This window comes from Aulonocara sp. 'chitande type north' Nkhata Bay, linkage group LG1 (assembly GCF_057382095.1).
Source record: "Aulonocara sp. 'chitande type north' Nkhata Bay isolate Kocher_YH1m ecotype deep benthic linkage group LG1, A_spYH_male_GT1.1, whole genome shotgun sequence".
NCBI classification, from domain to species: Eukaryota; Metazoa; Chordata; class Actinopteri; order Cichliformes; family Cichlidae; genus Aulonocara; species Aulonocara sp. 'chitande type north' Nkhata Bay.
In genome coordinates this window covers 35,532,810-35,549,289 of record NC_141344.1, presented here as the reverse complement: position 1 = coordinate 35,549,289, position 16,480 = coordinate 35,532,810, and the positions used below count along the sequence as shown (strand labels likewise).

General features: G+C 39.0%; 1 long non-coding RNA gene across 10 annotated transcripts; it reads right to left on the bottom strand.

Annotated features, from left to right (window-relative positions):
* Positions 1-1,257: 1,257 nt before the first annotated feature.
* Positions 1,258-11,444, bottom strand: LOC147339443 (uncharacterized). Of its 10 annotated transcripts, none has more exons than XR_015129540.1 (9): positions 11,093-11,350; positions 9,042-9,905; positions 8,681-8,789; positions 8,456-8,575; positions 8,152-8,313; positions 3,653-4,268; positions 3,271-3,428; positions 2,786-2,843; positions 1,258-1,832 (listed from the first exon to the last, which is right to left on the bottom strand). It is a non-coding gene; the product is annotated as an uncharacterized LOC147339443 (long non-coding RNA). The 10 variants fall into 10 exon arrangements; XR_015129516.1 differs by adding an exon at positions 11,379-11,444 and having other exon boundaries at positions 1,260-1,832; positions 9,042-11,173; XR_015129564.1 differs by having other exon boundaries at positions 1,262-1,832; positions 9,042-9,198; positions 9,745-11,340.
* Between the last annotated feature and the right edge of the window lie 5,036 nt (positions 11,445-16,480).

Here is a 16,480-nt window from a genome sequence, read left to right as displayed (position 1 = left end):
GTTTTCATTATGTGAATAATTTTAAAATCTTAGCTCAAACGGCTGCAAAACCTGTTTGCCCAGCACGGGGATCTTGAGTTCTATAAGATAAAGCCATAAACATGTTTGTCTGAGTCTTCTATCAAAAGTTACAACGATTTATATGAAGTTGTTCAAAAACGCTTTATTTTGCCAAGACAATGCGTTTCTCACTGTTACATGCATTTGAATGGGAAACTCGCCTGAAACAAAGTATAGGTTTTCATTATGTGAATAATTTTAAAATCTTAGCTCAAACGGCTGCAAAACCTGTTCTGTTTGCCCAGCACGGGGATATTGAGTTCTATAAGATAAAGCCATAAACATGTTTGTCTGAGTCTTCTATCAAAAGTTACAGCGATTTATATGAAGTTGTTCAAAAACGCTTTATTTTGCCAAGACAATGCGTTTCTCACTGTTACATGCATTTGAATGGGAAACTCGCCTGAAACAAAGTATAGGTTTTCATTATGTGAATAATTTTAAAATCTTAGCTCAAACGGCTGCAAAACCTGTTTGCCCAGCACGGGGACATTGAGTTCTATAAGATAAAGTCATGAATACGTATATCTGAATCTTCTATCAAAAGTTACAGCTATTTATATGAAGTTGTACAAAAACGCTTTATTTTGTCAAGACAGTGGGTTTTAGAGTCTTCATCATTAAATCTCTGGTTGCTTCATTTTTCTATCCTATATCAGATATTTTAAAGGTTATCTTAGGTAAAGTTCCATTCTCATGGTGAGGCAAAGTGCTTTATGTGTGTGTGTGCGCGTGTCATGAACGGCTATAAAAGGCCTATAATTAAAGAACAAAGCGGGGTTTGAGTTCGAGTTGCGGCAGACTGTCACTACTTGTAAATGGAACGCAGCCTTCCTACGGCGGACAGCTAATAACAGGAATCGGACGCGGTCCAGCCAAGTCCACAGCAACCACCATAGCAACCGCCTAGCATGACCTTAAAAACATATTCTGTCTTCATAACTATCAAAATCGTGAAATGATTTGCAAAGTGTGAAAGTGTTACAGCTGCAGAGAGCTATGGCGGTATCTATGGAAGCTGTTTACATAGCTAATAATATACGATGTAACCATGGAGACAGTCAGTCACTTGAGCTAGCGGTGCATGTTTACTACAGTGAATAAGGTGATTGAGTGCACAGCGTCCACACTCTGCAGGGGGTAAAGACATTACTTCAATATTGTTTTATATTGATATATATTAGCCTTCTGTTGACCATCACCTCAGGTTCACCATTACAGTTTCAGATTACAGATGCACACTGTCTAAACACATTCAAAAACTCATGTCTCAGAAATAAGCACAGCTGTTCATGTTTGTCATTAGAGTTTTATTTGTAAGAAAATTATGAACTTCATATTGTGCATTAAATAAAAGAACATTTCACAACTCTGAGTCAACAGAAACAGGTAACAGAAATGTCTCTAATGTGTACAGTGTAGTGTAAGCATTAAAAGATCATAAAGGAAAAACTAACATTTATGTGAAACTAATTGTAATAAAAAATGAGCAGGTGCTTTATAGATTTAAAAGAAAGAATCTGAAAACAACACTTTTTTGGTCTAAGTGATCAAAGTAGAAAACAGAACTGATGTTCAAGAACAAACCGTAGCTGCACTAATATTACACATCTCGATCGTTGTACTGAACAGACATTGTTGCTTTTAAAACCACATGCAGTGTGTGACCATGACTGTTCACTGAGACCATGAACGCCACTTCGCTGAAGCATTCTTCTTCTTCTTCTTGCCATTAAATTGGAAGCAGAAGCAGCACGAGCTGATTTGATCTACTGAAAGGAAAAAGCAGAACATCTGAGTTGAAACCAGTCAGCTGAAATCATTAAGACAGGAACAAATTCAATGCAGTGTCTCAAGTGGCTTAGCCTGTTACAACTGTTGATACAAGCTAAATACGGTTAACACACAGTGTCAGGGAGCTCCAGTGTGGGAACTAGTGGCTTTAGGTTTGTAGTCATTTAACTTTCATCCATTCATTCATTTAATTCAGGAGGAAGAAATGCCAGGTTGGTGCAGGCTGGTTACATGCATTTGGTCCCATGCTGTCTTTAATTAAATGACTTGGTTCATTTTATGGCTGGGCTGTATGTGGGGTTATATCATGTTATTTGGGCAGGAGTACCTGTCCCCTGTTAGACTTAGAAAGTTTCTCCATAAGTAGAGTTTCTAACTCTTCTAGCACATCTGTGGCTGACAGCTTTTTGGTGGCTCTTTTTACCCCACACTGGTTGTGAGTGTGTAAATAGCCCCACTAGTTATTTTGGGTTGCAGTTAACTAGGGAGGAAGGGGTGGGTATGCCATGATTAGGTGAATAACAATTATATGTGATACATAAATTTCACAATGCATGCATATATCTCTATCAATTAAACCTGGCCTGAGGGCTGCCATTTTTTACATTCAGTTATTTCTCTTAGAAATGTTGGAACTAAATAATGAATGTGTTACAGTTAAAGTGAAACACTGGTCAGTGTAAATGGCTCATTGGGACACAGAAACCTTTAAATTAAACCTGATATCTAGTGTCAAACAATATCAAAGCTGTAAAAGATGTTTACATTCAGAATTTATAAAACTATGATTGTAAATAAATTCAAACAAGTGAGCTTTTCTCTTTGTGCTGAATATCAACACTGTGGTTTCTTAGACTGTAAGCTTTACTTTAGTGCAACCAGTTGCAGAAGCTGCCACTCCAAATGTCTTTTGATAACAAGAAAAAAATACCTTTTCAGTACATGGCCTGAAGTTCTTCTCCGAAATCTTCTGCAATCGGCTTTGTCTGCTGGTTTGAAGACAATAAACCATAAAAAAGATGATTTAGTCACTTTGTCTGCGTCATGCAGCTCGAATGTGTTGTGTAACAATGTTGAATAGCCGTCGTTATCCCTCTGCTGCGTCAGTAGGATTGTACTGTACAGCATCTCATTGATATGTGAGGAATGCTAATGTAACACGATAACAGACTTACATCATTAAAATATAAAGTGCAGGAGATATTTAGATATTTTTTATATTTATATTACATTTTATAGCTGACGGATATTACTAAATAGATAGAATTTACTAAATAGCTGGATGAACATGAAAAATATGTCTATAATAACAAATGACCATGAGAGCCAGTAGAATTAATTCAGCTGGACACTCAAAAGACGTCCTTAAATGCTCTTTAAGTGGCAGAACAGATGAACAAACAGTTAATCGCTTACTTGAGATGAAATCTGCTCAGCTACTTTGAAAACAGTTTCTAACTGGTTCCTCCTTTAACAGGATGACTGCTCAGGGGTAAGGCCATCATGCAATCCAGCAACCTTTATGGTTCTGCTTTGATTCACCAGGAACTATTAGGGAAACCTTCCAGTGCCTCCTGTGAAAGACACAGGCATAAACACACAAACATTTATTAACATGTTCCACAGTGTTCCAGTTTGATTTTCTTATCCTGTGGACAACAACGTACATGGATGCAGGTTTATTGTTAACTTTTGTAAGGTTTATTTAATGAACATATCCAGCTGCAGCTCCACTGTGATCCTGAACTGGATAAGCACTTAAGAAAATGTGTCAATAAATGGACAAACATCAACTTACTATATTTATCCAAACAGACGGGACCAATAATGCTTCGCTGAGTTAGAGACTTTAACAGACTCTTCTATGTAAGAATGTCTCGTGCTGATATACCTGCAAACTTGACAACAAAGGTTTTTCAGACTACATGTAGCTGTCCTCTATGTCAGCTAACACATTTACATTTATGTCACACTTATTTCTGCTTTCCCATTTTATAATTATTACTTACATTTTGATTAGATACCTTGAGTTTGTAAATGATCAGATTACATAATTGGAATACAATGTATCCAATTCAGGGTTGCGGGAGGATGAAGCCTATCCCAGCTGATACAGGACAAAGACAGGCTGCCAGTTTATTGCAGGGCTAATACAATATGTGTAACAGAAAATCCACTTAAATGTTTGATATTTCTTATAATAATCATAATTATGACTATTATTTAAAGGTTTCTTCATAAATACATTTTGATTTTTTATAACCCCTAAAATATAAACCTGAGCTGTTTCAGATTCTGACCTCTGACCTCAGTGACCTGGCTGTGTCCTCACTGCAGCTCCCTCTTGGAAGTACGTCTGCTTCTTGTCTTCCCCCAGTGTTGACCGCCTGATATCAAGATATCACGTACTGTAACTGAGGAACAAAAAAGGACAAACACTTGCCTTCATTTAAAAGTACATTCATACAGAGATAATCTATGGAAACACACTAGTTCACAGTTTGGGAGGAACCAGTTCCTGTGAAACATTTCTGTATATGAACATCATGTGGAGAATGAATGAAATGAGTTCTTCAGGTGACTCAGCAGTCCCACACTGACAAATGAAATCTAGTTAAACTATTAAGCATATTTGCTCTTCTGAAATCTGTGTTAAACAACAACAAACATAAATTAGTAACAAAAACTACAGCTGAGTATAGGCTTTACAAACCACCAGCAGCCATAATGCTAAATTTTAATCTTCAAATGTTTCTGAGCTGTCTTCAACCTGCTTTTAGCACATTAAAGTCTCAATAAATAAAGTCAATGCAGACTCAATCCTAAATGTTCAGCACACAGAGACACAGAGGTACTGTTTAAAGTTTAGTGTTAACTTGAGTCACTGATCATTCACAGTATTACAGAGTCTGGCAGTCTTTGCATGATGTCCACGTCACTGTAAGTTTCTAGCTGACTCTCAGGTGTGCCAGCAGGAAAGAGTAATAATAACCTGCATCCTGAGGTTTGTCATGCAGGATTAAAGGAGCCAAGCTTTGTTCACACAGCTAGGATTGTATTTTACACTGACCCTGGGTCAGTATCAACTTCAAGAAGACAGCTGTAACTGTTGATAGAAGAATCACACACACATATTTATGGCTTTGCCTTATAGAATTCAGCATCTCAGTGCTCAGGAAATAGGTTTTGCAGCTGTTTGAGCTAAGATTTTCAAGTTATTCACAAATTAAAACCTATACTTTGTGTCGGGCAAGAACTAAATTCAAATGCATGTAACAGTGAGAAACGCACTGTCTTGGCGAAGTAAAGCGTTTCTCATCAACTTCATAGAGCTTGCTGTAACTTTTGATAGAAGACTCAGACAAAGATATTCATGGCTTTATCTTATAGACTTCAATATCCCCCCAATGTGTGTGTGAGTCTTCTCTCAAAATTTACAGCTGTCTTTATGAAGTTTATGGAAAAACGCTTTATTTCACCACGTTAGTGCGTTTCTCGCTATTACATGTATTTGAATGGAGAACTCGACCGACACAAAGTATAGGTTTTCAATTTGTGAATAACTTGAAAATCTTAGCTCAAACAGCTGCAAAACCTATTTCCTCAGCACGGAGATGCTGAATTCTATAAGGCAAAGCCATAAATATGTGTGTGTGTGAGTCCTCTATCAAAAGTTACAGCTGTCTTCATGAAGTTGATACTGACCCAGGGTCAGTGTAAAATACAAGTTATTCACATAATGAAAACTTATACTTTGTTTCGTGCAAGAACTCCATTCAAATGCATGTAATAGTCAGAAACGCACTGTCTCGGCGAAATGAAGCCTTTTTGTACAACTTCATGAAGTTAGCTGTAACTTTTGATAAAAGGCTCAAAGCAGAGGGATAACGACGGCTATTCAACATTGTTACACGACACATTCGAGCTGCATGACGCAGACAAAGTGACTAAATCATCTTTTTTGTGGTTTATTGTCTTCAAACCAGCAGACAAAGCCGATTGCAGAAGATGTCGGAGAAGAACTTCAGGCCGTGTACTGAAAAGGTATTTTTTTCTTGTTATCAAAAGACATTTGGAGTGGCAGCTTCTGCAACTGGTTGCACTAAAGTAAAGCTTACAGTCTAAGAAACCACAGTGTTGATATTCAGCACAAAGAGAAAAGCTCACTTGTTTGAATTTATTTACAATCATAGTTTTATAAATTCTGAATGTAAACATCTTTTACAGCTTTGATATTGTTTGACACTAGATATCAGGTTTAATTTAAAGGTTTCTGTGTCCCAATGAGCCATTTACACTGACCAGTGTTTCACTTTAACTGTAACACATTCATTATTTAGTTCCAACATTTCTAAGAGAAATAACTGAATGTAAAAAATGGCAGCCCTCAGGCCAGGTTTAATTGATAGAGATATATGCATGCATTGTGAAATTTATGTATCACATATAATTGTTATTCACCTAATCATGGCATACCCACCCCTTCCTCCCTAGTTAACTGCAACCCAAAATAACTAGTGGGGCTATTTACACACTCACAACCAGTGTGGGGTAAAAAGAGCCACCAAAAAGCTGTCAGCCACAGATGTGCTAGAAGAGTTAGAAACTCTACTTATGGAGAAACTTTCTAAGTCTAACAGGGGACAGGTACTCCTGCCCAAATAACATGATATAACCCCACATAAAGCCCAGCCATAAAATGAACCAAGTCATTTAATTAAAGACAGCATGGGACCAAATGCATGTAACCAGCCTGCACCAACCTGGCATTTCTTCCTCCTGAATTAAATGAATGAATGGATGAAAGTTAAATGACTACAAACCTAAAGCCACTAGTTCCCACACTGGAGCTCCCTGACACTGTGTGTTAACCGTATTTAGCTTGTATCAACAGTTGTAACAGGCTAAGCCACTTGAGACACTGCATTGAATTTGTTCCTGTCTTAATGATTTCAGCTGACTGGTTTCAACTCAGATGTTCTGCTTTTTCCTTTCAGTAGATCAAATCAGCTCGTGCTGCTTCTGCTTCCAATTTAATGGCAAGAAGAAGAAGAAGAATGCTTCAGCGAAGTGGCGTTCATGGTCTCAGTGAACAGTCATGGTCACACACTGCATGTGGTTTTAAAAGCAACAATGTCTGTTCAGTACAACGATCGAGATGTGTAATATTAGTGCAGCTACGGTTTGTTCTTGAACATCAGTTCTGTTTTCTACTTTGATCACTTAGACCAAAAAAGTGTTGTTTTCAGATTCTTTCTTTTAAATCTATAAAGCACCTGCTCATTTTTTATTACAATTAGTTTCACATAAATGTTAGTTTTTCCTTTATGATCTTTTAATGCTTACACTACACTGTACACATTAGAGACATTTCTGTTACCTGTTTCTGTTGACTCAGAGTTGTGAAATGTTCTTTTATTTAATGCACAATATGAAGTTCATAATTTTCTTACAAATAAAACTCTAATGACAAACATGAACAGCTGTGCTTATTTCTGAGACATGAGTTTTTGAATGTGTTTAGACAGTGTGCATCTGTAATCTGAAACTGTAATGGTGAACCTGAGGTGATGGTCAACAGAAGGCTAATATATATCAATATAAAACAATATTGAAGTAATGTCTTTACCCCCTGCAGAGTGTGGACGCTGTGCACTCAATCACCTTATTCACTGTAGTAAACATGCACCGCTAGCTCAAGTGACTGACTGTCTCCATGGTTACATCGTATATTATTAGCTATGTAAACAGCTTCCATAGATACCGCCATAGCTCTCTGCAGCTGTAACACTTTCACACTTTGCAAATCATTTCACGATTTTGATAGTTATGAAGACAGAATATGTTTTTAAGGTCATGCTAGGCGGTTGCTATGGTGGTTGCTGTGGACTTGGCTGGACCGCGTCCGATTCCTGTTATTAGCTGTCCGCCGTAGGAAGGCTGCGTTCCATTTACAAGTAGTGACAGTCTGCCGCAACTCGAACTCAAACCCCGCTTTGTTCTTTAATTATAGGCCTTTTATAGCCGTTCATGACACGCGCACACACACACACATAAAGCACTTTGCCTCACCATGAGAATGGAACTTTACCTAAGCTAACCTTTAAAATATCTGATATAGGATAGAAAAAATGAAGCAACCAGAGATTTAATGATGAAGACTCTGGGTTCTGTAGTGACCTGAATGACTCTTTGCATACAATTTATTGAAGAGGACTTTAGAATGCACTTTACATTTAGACTGTTGCTGTTTAATTTTTTACATTGTTGCGGTGTTATGTCATGAATAAAGTTCACCTGCTGGGGGTTTGATGGATCAGATCATCATAATCAATGGGTCCTGAGGTGGGCGGGACTGTCTCTGGTGATGTCACCATGAAGGAACAGCATCTGGCACGTGTTGCTGAAACATCCCAGTACACTGGTGTAGTTTCCTCTCCAGCTGTTTGACATTTGACACTTCAACATTAAGGGGAAGAAGAAGAAACAGTGTTAGGTCAGGTGACCACATGGTTTCTAAAGTGACTGACAGGAAGTAACCAGGCCGTTAGAAATGGATGGCATGTGTTTAGAGTTACTGGAGTTGGGTAACTCTACTTACCAAAAGCAGAAGCACACAGATGAAGGATCAGATGCTGAATGTTGCAGGAACATGCTCGTGCGGTGGTCATTCAGTGCTGCTCCGGCAGGTTAGACAGTCCAAGACTGATATACTGCCCATCTGAGAGTTTGAAAACACACATGCAAAGATTTATTTTGTATTACAGTCAAAGTTGGATGTTCATTTTTGTCCTTTAAAAATGTTTGTGTATTTGAAAGCGCTAACATTTAAGGATGACTTGGATCGTCTCCTTTAAAGGGGAGACAAGTGTATCCACTGATCCACGTCACTTTACCTGGATGATGACTCCTCTCCCCCTCACTCAGAAACGCTCCTAATATAACCAAGCAAATAAATAATATTGAAGATTTACTTACATCATTACAAAAACAGGAAAAACATCTCCCTTTGATTCTATTTCTCCATTCCTGCTGAACATCAGGCAACAAATATCTCAATAAATCACAGTAAAATGTAAAGCACATGTTTTCTCTGCTTTGTCTAACCTCTGCAGAGCCTCTGTCAAGAAAAACATATCTGTAAGCATAAAACAAATATACATTTCATAACACGTCACTGGACAAACCTCGGTCAGTTGATTTCCTCTGTGCAGTGCAGACGAACATCAGTCAGCAAGTCAAGGTGGTGAGATGGACTGGTGTCCTTTGTGACTCTGCTGGTTCTTCTGAGGAAATACCACCGTCTCTCCACACCGTCACCATCTGTGAGCACAAACTGCTGCTCTGCTCTGCCAGCATGTAGGAAATCACATATCACACACACAGGGGTGAAGAAACATTAGAACTCAACTTTGGATACTTTAGATCTAAACAGATCAAAGTAGCTCTTAGCTTCAACAATCAGTGAACAGACAAACAATGATACCATACTGATTCTGTATGAATACAATATGGTATTTTCAATACAGGTGTCAAATTAATTTACTAAAACTAATACAGATATATGTATCTTTTTTTTTTTTGATAAATTCATTTGCTAAATTATAAGAATATATATTTTTTCATTTAACAATTGCAACTGAAAGAAATTAAATATTGAACAAAAATATATTGTCACATTCTGAGCATGCTCAGCATGCTGACAGACTTGAAGTTGCTACAGATTTTAAGAAGTGATAATTATAGGGAAAAAACTTCTCTTTTTCATCCGTTTAATCAAACATTTGATGCCTTAGATGTCTCAGTCCTATAGCATTCTGCAACTACAACTAAGCTGAAGCTTGGATTTGGCTGCAGGTGCCCTGTACATCCTTCTCAACATGTGGGTACCATTTAATCACACTTCTTCCTGAGCTTTGCTTCGTCACAAGACCAAAGGTGGCATCCCGTGTCACGGTCATATCATCATCCAGAAGAAACATTTGAAGAAAAATCATGGAGAAGAAACATTTACGCGCCTCCCGGTTTTGTTTTCTGATCCTGCAAAAAGACTGAGGACAACAAAGCCCAGAGAACACGAGATACACAACATCCAACATTCAGACTCAACAGCCTCCATAAATGAAGAGCACCAGGTTGGTTCAGTTATAGTAGATGTCATGGAATTTTTTAAATAAAGTCTGCAACACAGAAAGAGCTGTGATCATGCTATTTATTACTGTGCACAGGAGAGCAAACACACATCAAACATCACAGTTCAGTCATGTCAGCTCTGCCACTTCACGTGTCTCGCTATGAAACCTAACGGATCAATGGTTATGCTGTTTTGTGCCCTTGACGTTATCAGCACCTGTAAAGGGAGTTGTTTTCTCAAACTGCTGAAGTAAGTTCATCTAGTTTTAGAAACTTTCATTGAACAGTCTATAACAGTGTCACAACTAAGCATATGCATAAGCACTTAAATGAGAATAACATAAAATTTCTATTACAGGAGCTAGAGCCTGTCCCAGTAGTCATAAGTAGAGCACACCTGGACAGGTCACCAGTCTGTCAGAGGACTAACACAGATGCAGCCTGACTAAATCCTAAATGTTCAGCACACAGAGACACAGAGGTACCGTTTAAAGTTTAGTGTTAACTTGAGTCAGAGTCTGGCAGTCTTTGCATGATGTCCACGTCACTGTAAGTTTCTAGCTGACTCTCAGGTGTGACAGGTGTGCCAGCAGGAAAGAGTAATAATAGCCTGCATCCTGAGGTTTTTCATGCAGGATTAAAGGAGCCAGGCTTTGTTCACACAGCTAGGATTGTATTTTACACTGACCCTGGGTCAGTATAAGTATCATACAGTTTAAACGAAGCACTGAAACTTGCACATATTTATTACAGATGCACTGAAGCTAATCGAGATATTTGCTGTCAGTCTGTGGCTGCGATTAAACACTTTACTGGAAACTTTATTAACTAGTAACTTCGTCAGTCATGACAGAAGCTAATATTTCTGTGCTAACATCGTTTAAACAGTAACAGCTTTATTCCAATATAAGCTAACGTTTACACCGTAACTTTAAGCTAGCACCATAAAGACGGTAAAACACGTAATAACATCTACAAATGCATCTTAAAGCTGTTATATTAGCACTCGGTGTATTACTAACATAACCACATTAACATTATTGACACTCGCTGGTCTGACTTTTAATAGTCATTCTATAAATGCTGTCCGTTTAAACGGTCTTACCTGTACACACTGCTGTATCCACCGGATTGCAGCCAGAGTGGATTCTGGAGTCTTCCCACGCTCCTGTTAGTGATCCTCCATCTGGATGGATGATAACAACCTTCTGAACAATCTAGCAGGAGATGGTCCATATCTAGGGGATATGGACTGATAACAGCCAAAGCGGGTGAATAAAGTCACCCAGTCGCTAGCTGTGCGATTACCCAGCATACACCAGCACAATATTAGGCACAGCACCACCATAGACATTTTCAGTGGTTTTGAATGCAGGACATAGTTATCTTACCTTGTAAAATGCATGACAATAAAACAGCTAACCACCATAAAATGGTATTGTGTATGTATGTATGTGCATGTGCATGTGTGTGTGTGAGAGAGAGAGAGAGAGAGAGAGAGAGAGAGAGAAAGAGAGAGAGGGGGGGGAGGAGAGATCAAAGGCGTGCGCTTATGTTTTTTCTTGATCAAGAGTGTGCCTCCTCTCTCTTATTGGATGTATGGTATAGCATGTTTATTCAGGTGCACCTTTGAAGTCTATGAGAATACTTTGCAGCCTGGTCTGAGTGGTCATTTCTGCACAGACACAATGAAGCGTGCACTCAGTTTAGAGGAGGCTGTTGCTGCAGTTTTGCACTCTCCACAAGCAGTGGAGATACTTCTGACAGCGAAGAAGAATTTTTGCCAGGCACCGAGGAGCTTTGCAGCTCATGTGCGGAGGAGGAGAAGGAGAAGGAGGAAGAAGAGCAGGAGGAAGAGACAAGACTGGAGGATGGCCAGTGGAGATCTAAAAATGGAGAAATCATGTGGCAACCCACACACGAAGAGGTCCTGCCATTTTTTCCTCCCCCCATTTTAACCCCAGGACCAACCCATTATGCAATTCGTATAGGATCAGCAGCCCTGTGAGCACTTTCCATCTTTTTTTTGCAGAGGACATTATGCAGCTAATCCTGCATTTCACCAACCTGCAGGGGCAACAGGTCAGTAAAAGACTGGAAGGACATAGATGAGGAGTTGCAGGCTTACATGGGGCTTGTGATGCTGGCTGGCCTGTACAGGTCTCAACATGAAACGACAACAAGCCTGTGAAATGGGGAGACAGGGCTCTTCTGTTTCATGCTACCATGTCAAAAAAAAAAAAAGATTTGAGCAAATTAATCGGGCAGTAAGATTCGATGATCGTCTCTCCCGTCCAGGTCGCTACAGGGGGGGGCAAGGCTGTGGTTTCCTACATCCCCAAGCAAAGAAAAAAGGTTGTCTTATTGAGCACCAGGCACCGTGAGCTACAAGTCCAGGACTCTGGGAAGAGAAAGCCCCACATCATCCTGGATTATAACAAATGCAAAGGGACTGTGGATCATTTGGACCAGGTAAGCACAATTATAAGTAATTTATTTGCCAAATTGTTTACCGTTTCTCATTGTTATAACTGATAAAGTCAGATAATGTGATTATAATAGTTTTGATATGAGATGATAGTTTTAGACTATGATAGTTTTGATAGTTACAGTAAGGAGGGGGGGGGGGGGGGGGGGGTCCAGTTTGACGCCCACAGGCAGGAAGAATCTCTTGCTTATGGCTGTATAAATCTGTTCATGTCACCTGATCATTTCTTTTTGTTTTGCAGGTTTGTGGCAACTACTCCTGCCGTAGAAGGACACGTAGGTGGCCCATGTGTCTGTTCTACCACATGATTGAGGTAAGCTGCTATAATGCTTTCATTCAAGACGGCTGTAACTTTTGATAGAAGACGCATATAAACATATTTATGGCTTTATCTTATAAAGTTCGATATCCCCGTGTTGAGCAAACAGGTTTTTCAGCTGTTTGATCTAAGATTTTCAAGTTATTCACAAAATGAATACCTATACTTTGTTTCGTGCGACAACTCCATTCAAATGCATGTAATAGTCAGAAACGCACTGTCTTGGCGAAATAAAGCGTTTACAACTTCATGAAGACAGCTCTAACTTTTGATAGGAGACTCAGATATGCGTATTTATGGCTTTATCTTATCGAATTCAATATCCCCGTGTTGAGCAAACAGTTTTAAAGCTATGTGAGCTAAGATTTTCAAGTTATTCACAAGATGAAAACCTATACTTTGTTTCGTGCGAGAACTCCATTCAAATGCATGTAATAGTCAGAAACGCACGGTCTCGGCGAAATAAAGTGTTTTTGTACAGCTTCATGAAGTTACCTGTAACTTTTGATAGAAGGCTCAGACAAACATGTTTATGGCTTTGCCTTATACAATTCAGCATCTCCGTGCTGGGGAAACAGGTTTTGCAGCTGTTTGAGCCAAGAGCTTCCAGTTATTGAAAAAAATGAAAATGAAAGCCTATACTTTGTTTCGTGCGAGAACTCCATTCAAATGCATGTAAAAGTCAGAAACGCACTGTCTCGGCGAAATAAAGGGTTTACAACTTCATGAAGACAGCTGTAACTTTTGATAGAAGACTCAGATATACGTATTTATGGCTTTATCTTATAGAATTCAATATCCCCGTTGAGCAAACAGTTTAAAGCTATGTGAGCTAAGATTTTTAAGTTATTCACAAAATAAAAAGCTATACTTTGTTTCGTGTGAGAACTCCATTTATGTTACGCCCCTAATCTAGGCGTGTAGGGACGCACATAAGGTTGGAGGAGAGAGATACAAATCCCCGCCCTGGTTCCCAAGCCAAACATCCAAACCAGTTGTGAGTAAAAAAATGTGATTTTATTTAAGGACAAGAAGCATAGCTCCAAGGTGAGCCCAGGCCAAAATAATAAACAAAACCAACTAAGACCCACCAGAAAAGACTAACTAAACCCTAGGAAAGAAAAAGAACAAACAAATGACAGAGCTAACCCTCGCTCCCTGACCAAGAAAACAGGAGAAAACTATTCCAAAAGAAAAGGCAGCTCACCCCTTCCGCTTCAGCCCACGAGTGCCTAAGCTCTCAGCTAATGCACTAGGAGCGGCTTTTACAATTCACCCTCACACAAATACACAAGATAAGCACAGGCTAGGAAAACCATGGTCAGGACCGCGACGGCTGTCAGGCTACTCGCTCGTTGCACACACTCTCTCCCTCTCTCCCCTCTGGAGCTGTCAGAGCGGCTTTTTGAACGTGGTCACCTGTTCCATGGTCCAATCAGCTGCTCACTACTCTTCATTAGGGGAGGGACCTGTAAAGTGTCTTAAACACAGTAAAGAGACACATGTCTCGCATGTAATAGTCAGAAACGCACTATCTTTGCAAAATAAAGCCTTTTTGTACAACTTCATGAAGTTAGCTGTAACTTTTGATAGAAGATTCAGATTTACGTAGTTATGGCTTTATCTTATAATATTCAGTATCCCTGTGTTGAGCAAACAGGTTTGAGCTAAGATTTTCGAGTTATTCACATAATGAAAACCTATACTTTGTTTCGTGCAAGAACTGCATTCAAATGCATGCAACAGTGAGAAACGCACTGTCTTGGCGAAAGAAAGCGTTTTTGTACAACTTCATATAAATAGCTGTAACTTTTGATAGAAGACTCAGACAAACATTTATCTTATAGAACTCAAGGTCCCCGTGCTGGGAAAACAGGTTTTGCAGCTGTTTGAGCTAAGATTTCCAAGTTATACACATAATGAAAACCTATACTTTGTTTCGGTCGAGTTCCCCATTCAAATGCATGTAACAGTGAGAAACGCACTGTCTTGGCGAAAGAAAGCGTTTTTGTACAACTTCATATAAATAGCTGTAACTTTTGATAGAAGACTCGGATACACATGTTTATGGCTTTATCTTATAGAACTCAAGGTCCCTGTGCTGGGAAAACAGGTTTTGCAGCTGTTTGAGCTAAGATTTTCAAGTTATACACATAATGAAAACCTATACTTTGTTTCGGTGAGTTCCCCATTCAAATGCATGTAACAGTGAGAAACGCACTGTCTTGGCGAAATAAAGCGTTTTTGTACAACTTCATATAAATAGCTGTAACTTTTGATAGAAGAGTCGGATACACATGTTTATGGATTCATCTTATAGAACTCAAGGTCCCCGTGCTGGGCAAACAGAACAGGTTTTGCAGCCGTTTGAGCTAAAATTTTAAAATTATTCACATAATGAAAACCTATACTTTGTTTCAGGCGAGTTCCCCATTCAAATGCATGTAACAGTGAGAAACACACTGTCTTGGCCAAAGAAAGCGTTTTTGTACAACTTCATATAAATAGCTGTAACTTTTGATAGAAGAGTCGGATACACATGTTTATGGATTTATCTTATAGAACTCAAGGTCCCCGTGCTGGGAAAACAGGTTTTGCAGCTGTATGAGCTAAGATTTCCAAGTTATACACATAATGAAAACCTATACTTTGTTTCAGTCGAGTTCCCCATTCAAATGCATGTAACAGTGAGAAACGCACTGTCTTGGCGAAAGAAAGCGTTTTTGTACAACTTCATATAAATAGCTGTAACTTTTGATAGAAGACTCGGATACACATGTTTATGGCTTTATCTTATAGAACTCAAGGTCCCCGTGCTGGGAAAACAGAACAGGTTTTGCAGCTGTTTGAGCTAAGATTTCCAAGTTATACACATAATGAAAACCTATACTTTGTTTCGGTCGAGTTCCCCATTCAAATGCATGTAACAGTGAGAAACGCACTGTCTTGGCGAAAGAAAGCGTTTTTGTACAACTTCATATAAATAGCTGTAACTTTTGATAGAAGACTCAGACAAACATGTTTATGGATTTATCTTATAGAATTCAAGGTCCCCGTGCTGGGAAAACAGGTTTTGCAGCTGTTTGAGCAAAGATTTCCAAGTTATACACATAATGAAAACCTATACTTTGTTTCGGTCGAGTTCCCCATTCAAATGCATGCAACAGTGAGAAACGCACTGTCTTGGCGAAAGAAAGCGTTTTTGTACAACTTCATATAAATAGCTGTAACTTTTGATAGAAGACTCAGACAAACATTTATCTTATAGAACTCAAGGTCCCCGTGCTGGGAAAACAGGATTTGCAGCTGTTTGAGCTAAGATTTCCAAGTTATACACATAATGAAAACCTATACTTTGTTTCGGTCGAGTTCCCCATTCAAATGCATGTAACAGTGAGAAACGCACTGTCTTGGCGAAAGAAAGCGTTTTTGTACAACTTCATATAAATAGCTGTAACTTTTGATAGAAGACTCGGATACACATGTTTATGGCTTTATCTTATAGAACTCAAGGTCCCCGTGCTGGGAAAACAGGTTTTGCAGCTGTTTGAGCTAAGATTTCCAAATTATACACATAATGAAAACCTATACTTGGTTTCGGTCGAGTTCCCCATTCAAATGCATGTAACAGTGAGAAACGCACTGTCTTGGCGAAAGAAAGCGTTTTTGTACAACTTCATATAAAT